We start from the raw sequence: 14210 nt of genomic DNA, 5'->3' as shown, positions 1-14210 counted from the left end.
AGAATCTCAGATATCTTATCAGTTAGGACCGAGATTAAAAAAATTCGCCACTTATTTCTCTCGGTTGCGACAGTGCACAGGTTATTTAATCACACAACCCCGTATAGACAGACAGGTATTTCATGCTGCACTTGGCCCTGTCACATCCTCTTCGTAGGCGGCCTTGGTTTCGTTGTTCACCCAAAGGTGTCCAGTCGATAACTACCGTCGTAATACATATTTTTCTAATTTTTTCTACTTCTCTTTATGATTCTCATCGAAGATGATCAACTGTTAGTTCATCCATTTTTTGCCATTCATTTATGTATGTATGCAACCTATGTAATTTGAAAGCATGGTACCAAGTAATTGCTTGTCAAATCATTGTAGAACCACCCTCGTATGTACGCCTATTCTTTTATGGTTTTAACCCTTTAGTGAACAGGGAAAATATGCTTTCCAAAGAGATTCTCGGTTCATAAAAAATTGTTTCTGGTTTTAATAATGTGTGTAGTTATTTTTATGATACAATTTTGAAAAAATTAAATAGAGGCTTTTATCAAAATTTAAAAAAATACCATAAGTTGGAAAATATTAGTTTTTGAAGAAATATGAGTTAAAGGAATCAATCAATTTTTTAAAACATAAAATACCTTTTAAAACGGAATTTTAGGGGAAAAATATTTTTTTGTGAAATTTTTACTTTAAATCATATTTTTGTAAGAATATTAGTTTAGAAAAAAATTTATGAGAAGCAAAATGTTTTTCCCAAAAGCAGAAATAATTATTCAAGCAGGAAAAAATTTGTAGGAAACCAAATATTTTCGGAAAAAATTTTGAGAAAATTTAATTGTGTTCCTTATATTTAAGATTCTTTTTCAGAAAATAATTATTTCATAGAAAAAAAATTTGTTGCGTACAATTTAGTGCTTGCAGATTTTGAGGACATTGAGTTGTAAAAATTACTTTCCCCTTATTTGTTCTTAAAAAAAAAGTAGTTTTTTTTACCGATCTCAAGAAACAAGAAAACTTTTAACTATAGGCTTACGGTAGCGAAAGGGTTAACTCGAAGCTTGTGTATTCACAGTTGGCACCCCACACTGTATTTGTTGAGTCTTGTATACACTCAGTTATGAAGTGAGTTTTGCTTGCATCACTAATGTGACTAGTTTCCATTCATTTATATTTTTTCGCCTTTCAAATTCGTTCAGCTGGGCCCCCAAAGGTGTGCAATGTAGCGCAAGTGTAACACTTTCTATGTCAACAGTCCCCGGAGCAGGACTTAGCGAATAGTTATTCTATACGCAGATTTGTATATTTGCATGTGCTTATTCTTATATTTGTACAGATATGTACATACATACATATGTAGCTTGAATTTTTCTATGGCGTTACGTTACAGATTTTGGTATGATTTTTTAATTAATGTTTTTCCTTTTTAGCGCGCCACTTCAATAGACCATCCTAATTGGCATTTCTATGCACTCTACATATTTATGAGTTTAAAAAGATGCATGCGCCGGTAGGCTGAAAAATGAATAAATGTGCAGCCATACATAAATGAGTAATGTTTTGTAAGTTTCTAAGGGTTTTTATGGTCATTAAAAATTCAAAAAAAAAAAACCTTTGTTTAGTGTTCAAAGATATCTAAAAAAAAATTATTTAGTATGAATTCATTAACGCCTTGTTAAAAAAGAAGAAGCTCGTATAAACTTCCGTTCATAGGAACCAAACTAACAAAAGTTGAACGCGAAAAAAACGCATAAAAAAACTTCAGCGAAGAAAGGCACCTAAACTTAGTCGACGGCGAAAATAGACGCATTAACCTATTTGACGGCGAAGAAAGACGCGTAAACTCATTTTCGCTGTCAACTTTGTTTGCGGGTGTAATAGTATGTACATTCCCCAAAGAGTTTTTGGGGAATAATGCGGAAGTGAAAGTCCCTCCCTAGGCTTTATGCGCCTTTCTTCGCCGTCAACTAGGTTTACGCGCCTTTTTTCGCCTAAATTCTTTCGTCTTTTTTCGTCGATGCATCCTTTTTCGCCGTCAAAACAATGGCGCAACTTTATTCGTGTCTAGTGACGATATGTTTAACACATTCATGAATTCATAACAATTTTCCTTCACTAGTTCACAAAGTATACAAGTATTTTTAATTGTACTTTTATAACTACATACTATTCAAATATCGTCGCCTGAATAAATGATTATCGTATGTGAAAATTGGGCCAAATTGAGTTAACAATGCAGTTATACTAAACTCATCAAGTTCTTTCAAATGGCTTTATCAGTTGAAGAAAAAAAGAGTTTGCCGATTGAAAAATAGCCTAGCCGATAGATTAGACTTTATCGCTCAAAATAAAAATCGAATAACAAAAAATATTTTCAAACAAAATTTTTATTAAAACTCTTTCTTTTGCCACTCATATTTTAATATTTCATTAAAATTGTGTAAAAGCTAAATAGATTAGGCTTTTCAAACAGGTGGCAACCTTCTGCGAAGCATTTTCAAACTTAAATCTTTTAAAGCTGTTTCGTGTTATACTTTGATACCTAGTTAATTACCTGAATAATTAAATTTAATTTAATTTTAATAATATCACCTGAAAACTTCTCTAAACAGTTCAGATATAAATTCTTCTCAAACCCATGAACGATTAAATCACCTCTTTTAGTAATTTGTTTAACTTAATAATTCATTTAAATAAAAAATTTTCAACAGCTGGCAACTCTCTTCAAACCATCAAAAAAAATTTTGAGGTTTAAACTGAAGATTTCTTAGCACTGTTTTGTTTAACACCCATATTTTAATACTGCATATAATGTATTGTGGAACGATTTCCGTCATTGGAGACCAAATTTGACAAGGGATGACGGAAATGACATCATACTCCTACCCTGTCGGAAACACAAACAACCAAAAAGAAGTTACTGCATATAACTAGATTCGGCTTTTAAAGCAGGTGGCAACACTTTTCAAAACATTTTTAAATTACTACCTTTTTAAACTCCTTTAGTCTGGACTCCTGTGGTGGAACATTTGTTCAATTACCTATGTAATTTCCCTGTTTAAAATTTAATTTGATTTTTTAAACAGGGGCAAACTCTCACATGTGGCTATTCCGCTAAATATAGTTCAGAAATAAAGATTTTTCAACCCCCTTCGATTGATACCCATATTTTAATAATTCATTTAACTTATTTAATAATTTGAATTTAATTTTTAACAGGTGGCAACCCTCTTCCAACACCTCAAAAATATTTTGTGTGTTCAAACTAAAGTCTTCTTAATATTCTTTCGTTTCACATCATTATTTTGACATTTCCTATAACTTCTGGATAAGCTAATTAAATTCGACATTGCAAGAAGGTGGCAACCCCTTCTGAAGCCCCTTTCCTTGTGCGCCCATATGTTGAAACATATTTCCTATAATTAATTTTCTTAATTCAAATTGAATTTGGTTTTTCAAACAGGAGGCAACCCTCCTAAAGTTAAGTTAAGAAACAAATATTTTCAAAACCCTTTCCATTGATACCCATTTTGTAATAATTGATTTTTTTAGATGATTTGAATGACATTTTTTAAAAGGAGGCAACTCTTTTCAAAAAAAGTAAAACCTTATTGCATATCTGCAGTCCAAGAGTTTTCATTTGACACCTTATTGCACATCTACAGATCAAGCGGGCCCGATCTTAATATAAAAAATTGTAGTTATTGTTATTAATAATAATAATAATAATAGATTGGCGCTTACACATATGTTAGTGTTTGGCCGAGCTTCTCCTCCAACTAGTGGCGTGCGCCTTGATATTGTCACACAAAGCGGAGGGACCTACAGTTTTACGCCGACTCCGAACGGCGATTGTATTTTTATAAGAAGCTGTTTTTCATGGCAGAAATACACTCGGAGGTTTGCCATTGCCTGCCGAGGGACGACCGCTGTTAAGAAAAACCTTTTTCTAAATTTCTTGCGATGTTGCTTTGACCAGGGCTTGAACCCAGGTGCTGATGAGTGAAAGCGCGCACTGCTTACCACTACACCACAGCGGTCGAGTTATTGTTATTAGAAGTAGAGCTCTCGATTTTGTTCGCACATTTTCAAACAGCCCGGGTATATGAGCAGCGAGTACTCGCACACTTGTTCAATGCTCATTACTCGAAAATTTCCGAGCATGAGCTCGAGCAATTCGAGTTTTTTCGAGTAATTTGAGCAATGTTTTTTTTATTATATTGACATTTTTGGTAGCAACTTTTTAAATTTTTCAAATTATTGATATATAATGCAAAGATTGTTACATTGTTATTTAATAATATAATTTATTTAACATGAATTAGAAAGCAGCTGCTGACAAATACAATTTAGAAATTTTCTTTTGTTTATGAAATTGTTCAAAAACTCGAAAATTTTGAACAAACATTTGAGCAGTTGAGCAATGAACGAGTTTCGAGCGAGTATCGAGCTACTCGCATTGCTCGATACCCGGGTATCTAGAGCTCTAATTAGAAGTACATAATCTGGGAACTTTTACAACCCAGCGCACATATGCAGAGGGATATTAAAACCTAGTTTGTTGGCATAGATCTTAATGAAAATCCATACCAAATTGCTTAGATTGATGAGCAAACCCGACTTAGGCATACCGGTTTAACTTGCTTTGTGCACAGCATGTTCCAGCATGAATGAATTAATTACCAAACCTACTCAATCAAATTAAGAGTTAATGATTAAAAATTAATTTTTTTAATCGCGGTTACAATTAACTGTTAAGTCAGATTAAAATTAATAATGATAAACTGTAATCACACTGAATTTAATCGAATTAACTAATTGATTAAAAAATCAATCGATTAGTGCCAACATTGATTTCACATACATATCTCTATACTAAGTGCTAGATCTCTCCCACAAATACTTCCAGAGATATGTGTGTAATATGAAAATTCCAATTTGTATGTGAGGGGCCTTGAGTTATCGGAATTACTTTCAGCCTAAGACCATCCTTGCGAAATCCGTATTAAGTGTACCAAATTACGTTCTGATCGGGAAACTGGTTAAGGAAGTAGCCTAAGCTATGTGTGTGCAAACTTTCACTCTAATTAAACTCTTTCAAAAAAGTCGCCTATTTTCCACCGTAGGTCATAAGCTATCTGTTTGCAAAATTTCATCCAAATCCGTTCAGATGTTCCCGCGTATTAATTTAATTAAACTTTTTAGCAGGTGGCAACTCTTAAAAAAGTAGCCTATTTTCCAACATAGCCATAAGCTATCTGTGTGAAAACTTCCATGCAAATCCGTTCCGTCATTTCCGTGTATTAATTAAATTAAACTTTCCTAACAGGTGGCAACTCTTAAAAAATGTAGCCTATTTTCCAATCTAGGTCATAAGCTATCTGTGGGCTAGGTTAGGTTAGGTTAGGTTAAGGTGGCAGACCCGCAAAGGGGACTCACTTAGACATTTGATTGTCCATTGTGATACCACATTACATAGGAACGGTAACTGCGTAAAAATTACGAGAAGCGCTGGGTGCTCATAATGAAGTTCTTCAAACAGCTGATGTCCACTCCGGAGAGTCCCTCGGGAATGTCGATGAAATGCGCACCGAGATGCTTAAACCGTAATCTAGCGAATGCCGGGCAGTTGAGTAGGAAGTGCTGAGATGATTCCACCTCGTCTTCCAGGCAACTGCGGCAGTAGGGATCCGTGACGATATTGAGTCGCACCGCGTGGGTTCCCATTGGACAGTGTCCGGTCAGTACACCTGTGAAAATCGAGAGCTGACGCTTAGCCAGCTGCAGCAGTTCCCTTGACCGCCCGCGGTCCACAACCGGCCAGAAGGACCTTGCAACTCTGCAGGTCGGGGTTTTTTCCCAGCGCTCGCTGAGCCGACCATGAGCCCATCTGTCCAAAAGCAGGCCGCAGGTTGCCAACGGAACTCCAATGCCCTCCCTATCCGAGGTGATGGCCTCACGGGTGCCTTGCCTGGCCAGTTCATCAGCCCTGCAATTTCCCGCGATATCACTGTGCCCCGGGACCCAAATCAGCTTGATCTGGAAGTACTCCGAGGCAGTTGAGAGAGAGGTCAGGCATTCCCCAACCAGTTTTGAGCACACCATTAGCGATCCCAGCGCCCTGATTGCCGCCTGGCTATCAGTATATATATTTACCCTCCTTTTTGACAGTACATTGGTGCGTAGCCAATCGGCTGCCTCCTTTATAGCGGCCACCTCTGCCTGAAAGACGCTGCAGAGATCCGGCAGTCTGAAAGTAAGATCTACTGAGAGTTCCTGACAGTAGACACCTCCTCCAACTCTCCCTTCCAGCTTCGATCCGTCCGTAAAGATGTTTATTGGACCTCTTCTCCAAAGACCACCCCTCTTCCATTCATTCCTAGAGGGGATGTGCGTGGAGAAGGATCCTTTAGGGGCCAGCCTCGGGTGACCCCGGTCCATTTCTTTCGGCACGAAGTCGAAGCTTTCGAGAATTGTCGAGTGTCCGTGCGCTGGATTGAAAGAGAACCCAGAGCTTTTGAGCCTAATGGCTGAGCGAACCGCCGCTACTTTGCCCGAAATATCGACAGGTGCGACATTGAGTATAGCGTTTAGCGCTAAGGTGGGAGTGGTTCGGAGCGCCCCGCTGATCCCAACGAGGGCTGCCCTTTGCACGCGCTCTAGCTTCCTAACATGAGTGGTCTTTTCCAGTGAACTCCACCAGACGATGACCCCATACAACATTATTGGCTTAATTATGGTTTCATATAGCCAATACATCACTTTTGGGGAGAGGCCCCATCTCTTCCCTATGGCATTCTTGCAGCAGTAGAGGGCCACCGATGCCTTTCCTCACTCGTTCCTCAATATTAGGTTTCCATGACAGTTTTCCGTCCAGGATCACGCCCAAGAACTTGACCCTGTCAGAGAGAACAAGTGGAACACCCCCTATTGAGGGAAGCTGGGCATGAGGCTTTTTGTACCTCCTGGTAAAAAGAACGAGCTCCGTCTTTCCAGGATTGACAGCAAGCCCGCAGCTAGCCGACCAATTTGTGACCCTGTTTAGGTACCCTTGCATGAGATCGTACAGAGTGTTCAAGAACCTTCCTCTGACGATGAGTGCCACGTCATCCGCGTAGGCAATAACCCGGCATCCTGTCCTCTCCAGTTCCTCCAGGACGTCGTTTATCACGACTATCCAGAGGAAGGGTGAAAGGACGCCTCCCTGCGGGGTGCCTCTGCTTACTTTACGCTGTTCAGAGGCGTTGCCCCATTCCGCTGTGATAGTTCTGTCGTGCAGCAAGTGTGAGATGAGCCTTACTAAGTAGCTCTCGACTCCGAGCTTAGTAAGGGCTCTTATTATCGCCCCAGGAAGGACATTATTGAAAGCCCCCTCGATATCAAGGAAGGTACCCACTACAAAATCTTTGTTTTTAAGAGACTCCTCTATGGTTTTGACGATTGAGTGCAGGGCAGATTCCACGGGTCTACCTTTCAGGTAGGCGTGTTGAGAGGGGCTAAAACGCTCTCGAGGAATCCTGTTTCTTATGTGCAGGTCAATCAGTCTCTCAAAAGTCTTCAATAAGAAAGATGAGAGACTGATTGGTCTGAAGTCCCTCGGGGATACATGAGAGTTCTTCCCTGCTTTGGGGATGAACGTGACCCTTACGCACCTCCAAGCCCCCGGGATGTATCCTCTTTCTAGGCAGCTCGCATAGATAGGGGTGAGCCAGCGGCACGAGACCTCCACAGCCTTTTGCAGCTGCGCAGGAATGATGCCATCCGGTCCCGGGGACTTGAAGGGCTTGAAAGAGTCGATTGCCCAGAGCAGTCGGCGCCTCTCCAGTAATTCACCGGAGGAGGAGGTAGAGCATTCGCCCTTTCCAACAGCGATAGGTTCGCGCGGTGCAGGATTTTCTGGGAAATGAGTATCAAGGAGTAGCTTAAGCGATTCCTCTCCACTCATCGCCCAGTTGCCCTCTTCGTCCCTCAGGTATCCCAAGGGTACGGGATTCCTCGCAAGGATTCGCCTAAATCGAGATGATTCATTACAACCTTCTACGGCTTCGCAGAAGTTTCTCCATGACTCGCTCTTGGCCTTTCTTATCTCGGACTTATAGATGCCCAGTCCGATCTTATAGAGCTCCCAGTCGGAGTGTTGTCCACTCTTCCTGGCTTTATTGAACAGGCGTCTACTCGTCGCCCTGAGTTCTGAGAGTTCCACCGTCCACCATTTTGGTCGTACTTTGCCTCCCGGCCTACTCAGCGGGCAAGAGATTTCGATGGCACTCCTACAAGCTGATGTAAACTTTTCCACCATAACATCAATCGAGGCTTCGGTGCTTAAGCTCTCCTGGGGGGCCTCTGGGAGTAGTTCCCGAAGTTTTTTACTATAGAGGTCCCAGTTTGTTCTCCTAAGGTTCCTAAAGGGGATACTTTTGGGACGATCTTCGTCCAGAAAAAACTGAATATACCTATGGTCCGAAAAGGAGTGATCATTAAGAACCCTCCAGTCAGAAACGCGGGATATTACAGAAGACGAGGCTAGGGTGAGGTCAAGGACCTCTTGCCTTGCCGCGGTGATAAAGGTCGGTTCGTTTCCTCTATTACAGATACATAAGTCTACACTTAGAATATAATCAAAAAGTGACTCACCTCTTGCCTTTATATCTGAGCTTCCCCAGCACGAATGTCGTGAATTTGCATCCGACCCAATAATTACGTCGGCTTTCCGTCGCCTCGCTTCGGCTATGGCTTCACGCAGCAGTAATGGAGGTGGTTCCACCTCGTCATCATGAGCCATGTAAGCGGATATGATCCAGAGCTTTCCGGCACCGCTATCCAGGCTGACAGTCACAATGTCCTCGTTGCTGAAATTAGGTAGAATTAGTGCTTTGAGTTCGTTTCTGATGAGCATGCAGGATCTTGGTCTACCTGCTTGATTCTGCACCATCAGCTTGAAATTAGGCGTCCTGATCCCGGAGATACCGCTACTGCTTAGCCACGGCTCCTGGATCAGGACTACATCGGCTCCACCGTGCTCAAGGTGGATAAGGAGATTTGCGGACGCCGCCTTAGAATGTTGGAGGTTTATTTGCAGGATCTTCATCCTCCAAAGTCCGCTCCAGCCACGCCAGTTCGACGTCCTCGTTTACTGAGGCTAAGAGCCTCTCTTCCTCCGCCCTGTCGTAGAACCGTCCGATGCTGACGACGGATCCCTCCGTTGAGAGGGCATCGTCAGCACTTTCGGCCCCCGACACGACGGATTCCACCTCCATGCTCATGGAGGCTTCCTCCGCCGCGGGCTCACGTGCTTCCGGCACCTCAGGAGGTTGAGAGCCATCACCCCTGGAATCGGATTGGTAGACCCTAAGGACTACCCTTTCGAATCCATAGGTGATGACTCCCCTGGACTCAGCGAGAGGGCCGAGGGATTCCGCATTGAGTAGAATCAGCGCTTGCCGATGCGACTCCTCGGAATCCTCGGACCCCTCGAACCTGACAACCCTCCAGTTGTGCGTGGGCAGTTGCGGGTTGCAGTAACGGAGGATTTCCTCAATCTCCTCCGGTGCGGAGGGCTCGGGGGGGAGCCAGACACGGGCCCGCGGGCGGGCAGGAAGATCCTTTTCCTCCACGGCTTCCAGCTTGGCGCCCTCCCAAACCTCCCCCACCAGAGACACTGCAGACTTGTATAACGATGCCGACCGCTCGTCGGCGCATACAATTCTTTTGTGGATGCCATGATGCCACCCACCATCCTCACAGCGCGGAGGTGGACCAGGGTTTCCTCTGACCACCCTTAGAAAGACAGAGGAGATGGCCGCTGCCACGCGCCTCCAGTTTTCCCTGGATATGGTGCCATCTTCTCTGCCTCGATCGAGGACCCCCAGGGTAGTTGATCCCGTCTGCTTAGCGATTTCGCTGAACAGAGCAGGCGCAACCCCATTTCTGGGTCTTTTTGCGTGGGAGCCTTCTCCCTCTTGAGACCTTTGTCTTTTAGGACCCGTAGGAGGCGCACTCGCGTCTCCTTTCGTCGGGTTCTTAGCCTTCTCATCCCGGCCACACAGCACCCCTTTGGCCCACTCGAGCGTTTTCAGATGTTTCTCAGTAAGCTGAGAAGCATCTTGACCGCCATAGCGCTCCAAAATCTTGGTAGCCATGCGCCAGTCGGAGTAAGCCTTTCGGCCCGACGATATTTGCCGTTTAGGCATTCCCGAAGGCTTCTTGTAGGGAGCCTTCGAGGACAGACCCGGAAGACTGGGAGAGGAGCCCGCGCTGGTGCTGGCGATTCCGTCTAGCACCCCCCCTTAATCGCTCTCTCAGTCCGGCCCCTTGCCTAGAGACCCCCACGGAGTCCGGTTCCGGCACTCCTGCCCTCCCAGTGGCGACAGCACCTGCCCCCCCAGAAGCGTTTAAGTGCGTCGGCTTCGACGCGTTCTTACCCCCCGAGCGACCATCCGTTAAGGATCCCCCAGAGATGGAAATTGTAGAACGAGGCGGTTTCGCCTCGCGTACCGAAGGTGGTGCTGTAGCCCCCCCCAGATGAGCCGGCTTTGGGGGTCGGCTCCGACTCCCCGCCACCGCTCGAATGCTTATGTTTTGTAATTTTTTTGTTTTTTTTGTTTTCGTTATTTTCATTGTTCTTCATTTCTGTTGGGTCCCCACTCAGAGCCGCTATCCAAAACCCGAGCGTGTAGTCGCCTTTAAATGGTCCCATAGCTACCTCTGAACAAGACTATGGCGAGGGTTGACCCATGCCCTTATGGGGTCATGAGTTCAGAGCCGACCAGCGCAAAGACGGGAGTCATCTCAACCGCACCTACACCACCAACTAAACGGCGACGGGAATTGGAACGTACCCTGAGGCCTACCAGGGTTTTAACGGGACGGGGGCAGTTGCGACATTAGCCCACCAGCCATTTCTGCTGAGTGTCACCCCAGCATACTCAGGTGGTAGAATACCACAACCACCAGCTCAGGGATCGACAAATCCAAAACGTTTTCAGAATCGTAGTCAGAGGACGAAGCCAGGGTCGTTACCGTTCAGGTTAAGAGGCCGTGGAGGCCGCAGGCCATTTGGCGTTACCCAGGGTGCACCACGCGGAGGCGACCTGCTCTACACCCCCCACATCTGTGGGCTAATTTTGATGCAAATCCGTTCAGTCGTTGTGGCATATTAAATAAAGTAAACGTTTTTAACAGGTGGCAACTCTTAAAAAAAGAAGCCTATTATCCAATCTGGTCCATTTGTGGAAAGTCCATTCGTCGAAAAGGTTTGGTTTTTTTAATTTTTAATTTTTTAACTGACTCTGTGACGTTTGTTAGTGAAGTGGAACCAAGAACACTTTTAATTTTGGCAATCATGAAAAAATTGCGTATACTTTGAAGAAATTGGTTTTTTTAATGAAATAAAATTTTTAATAATTTTTTTTTATTTTATTGTTGCATTGAAACTCAACCGTAAGAAAACAAAAGCTAAATGAAATGTTTTACTCATGATACAAAAAAGAAGGTAGTTTCAATAAACAACTTTTTGATTAAAAAGCAGATTTTTGACAATTGCTCAATTGTGAAAAATACGAAGCGGCATTACCCAATTGTAAGTTTTTTGGTGTGGGACATTTTATATCCTAAATTTGGGATTATAAAGTAAATAGTTGTATTAATATATACCTTTTAAAACTAATCAATATCTTATTTTGAAAACGTTTAAATTTTACATTAAATTCGGTAACAACTTGCCAAATCATTATTTTAATATTAATACAATTTTAGTGAACATATTTTAAAATTATGTTAGTGTCCTCGTGTCATCTCATTAATTCACAATGTAGTTTTCTATATCGGATACGTGATTCTGATGTAATTCTGAAATTACACATTTACACAAATTACTGAAATTACACATTTCGATGTGTTATTTAATACATATTGTCTTTGCCCATTTAACAGCAATGGAATTTACTTTGGAACTCATGGGCCGTAAAATTTTTCTAGCAAAACATATTGTTTTCACATAAAATTTTGACACACCCAAAATTTAAGGATAAAATAAATAGATAAAAACAAATTTTCAATAAAACTGATTTGTCTAGTCCAGGGTCGTCTTTAGTAAATGTTTTGGAGGCTGTTTTAACATATCCTATCTTATTATATATTTCTTAGCTTTTCTACATTCTGAGAAGTTGAGAGAATGAAGTCTAATATTCTTTTTTGGTCAACTACGATGTTTGATTTCATTTTTTGCAATCATTAGTTCATTTCGCTTGAGGAGTCACAATGTTTTTTTTTAAATTTCCAATAATGGTTATAGGCTAAAAAAAAACCGATATCTAAAGGGCGTGTAGAACCTCCCATACAAATCGAATTTTTCATAGTGCATTTCTCTGGAAGTATTTGTGGTAGAGTCCTGGAACTTTGTATGGATATATGTATATGAAGTCAATCTTAAGCTCATGGAAAAATAAGAGCTTATTGGAAAATGCGGCGTGCCACCGTAGAACTAGAAATAGAGGTAAATGAAATCAATCCCAAACCTATGAAAAATGGGGGTATATGAAAACAATCTCGTAGCCGTTCAAAAGAGCTAGTGGTATAAGTCAAATAAACTAAAATTCTGTTGACGCATAAAAACCTCTGGAAGAATTTATTTAGAATACAGAGATAAGGTATTTTTCCAACGAAAATATGTACAGAAAATCGGGCGCCACACCTTCTGGAAAGTAACATGATCACAGGGTGTATCCCGAAAACCATTTTAAGCTAAACCTTCAGGGATTATATTCTTGCCAAGACGCACAGGCATAAGCCGAAATTGCGTCGCAAGTTTTATGATCGGCTTGGGTAAGGTTTAACCACTTAACCCCCCTTTGTTTTCGTCGCTACTGAATTCTATAAACTGTCAGCTTTCACACAATTTAAAATATACATGTGTATTTAAAAATGTCATGAAAATTGTGTTGCTAGCTTCATGTTGCAAAATGTTTCAAAGAAATGTTGTGGAATTTCACACTTATTTCTTGTTTATTTCTTATTATGCTATGCTTAAAAACAAAATATTTTTAAATCGACAAAACATTAATAAGAAAATTTGAAGGATTTTAGATATTGGGTATGGTAGCACGAAATGTCACAATCTGCTTAATTGTCAGGTTGTTAATATGGCGACGAGAAAGTGACAATGGAACTACTTTGTTTTTTGTATCATGGTTTTACTTGTATTTCCATACAAATTTGGAATTAAAACGGAAAAAAATGATGGCAAAAAAAGTTGACTTCCTTCGCAGTCGGTAGGATTCGAACCTACGCTCCCAGAGGGAATCTGATTTCTAGTCAGACGCCTTAACCGCTCGGCCACGACTGCTTGTTGACATACTACCACCGAAATGCAAGCAAACCACGCAGCAAAATGGCACGAACTACTATAGGTAAAGAAACAGAAGAAAACAGCAAAAAGCATTGCTACTTACCTGAATAAATTAACATAAGCATAAAAAAAAATACTCTTAATTGGTTTCCATAAATTGAGAGATACAATAAAAAAATTATAAAATTTATAAAAAGTAATGGGCTATGTTGGCTTTCTGCAATGTGCTAATGTAGGTAAATATACATGTATGTATGTATGTTAGTATGCATGCTGTAGTAAATAAATATAAATATGTATAGATTTGTTGTTATTGTGTACGTCAGTCGTAAATAAGACCCATGTGGTGGCGTGAGAGCTAAACGCTGACGTTTATACAAACATTAAAGATTAGATAAAAATGCACTTGAAATTTTAAATTTAAATTCTCAACTAATTAAGGGCGATATTGGTGTTTAAATGGATTGGAAGATGGCAAGCGGGGATTGTTTTTTTTAATTTTTTTAATGACTTGAAGATATCTATTATTTAATTAGTGACGTAGCGCGTGTTTGAATAAAATATCAAGTGCTGATAAGAAGCCGGTAAATATAAAAATTTACAATAAATAAGTAAAATAAAATAAATGAAAATATGTATTTATGTATATAAAATAAATTAAGATAAATAAAAAAGATAATATAGAACAAAAAACAAATATATTAATATAGATAAAGAAATAATTGTGAAGTGCACAGGAAACAAAAAAAAAAAGTATTCGCATTGTTTGTAAGTAATTTGCTAGCACAACACATAACAATTGCCAACATATAATGACTTTGCTTTGCACTCTAACATTGTTAACACTTCATTAACGCTTTGTGGCAAAGCAAAA

General features: G+C 40.9%; 1 non-coding gene across 1 annotated transcript; it reads right to left on the bottom strand.

Annotated features, from left to right (window-relative positions):
- Positions 1-13251: 13251 nt before the first annotated feature.
- On the bottom strand, positions 13252-13333 carry Trnas-aga. The gene has a single exon. It is a non-coding gene; the product is annotated as a tRNA-Ser (tRNA).
- Positions 13334-14210: the final 877 nt, after the last annotated feature.

This window comes from Rhagoletis pomonella, unplaced genomic scaffold (genome assembly GCF_013731165.1).
Source record: "Rhagoletis pomonella isolate Grant_MI unplaced genomic scaffold, Rhpom_1.0 Rhpom_scaffold_00005, whole genome shotgun sequence".
Classification (NCBI taxonomy): Eukaryota; Metazoa; Arthropoda; class Insecta; order Diptera; family Tephritidae; genus Rhagoletis; species Rhagoletis pomonella.
Note: the sequence above shows the minus strand (reverse complement) of the source record. Positions and strands in the feature narration are given on the sequence as shown.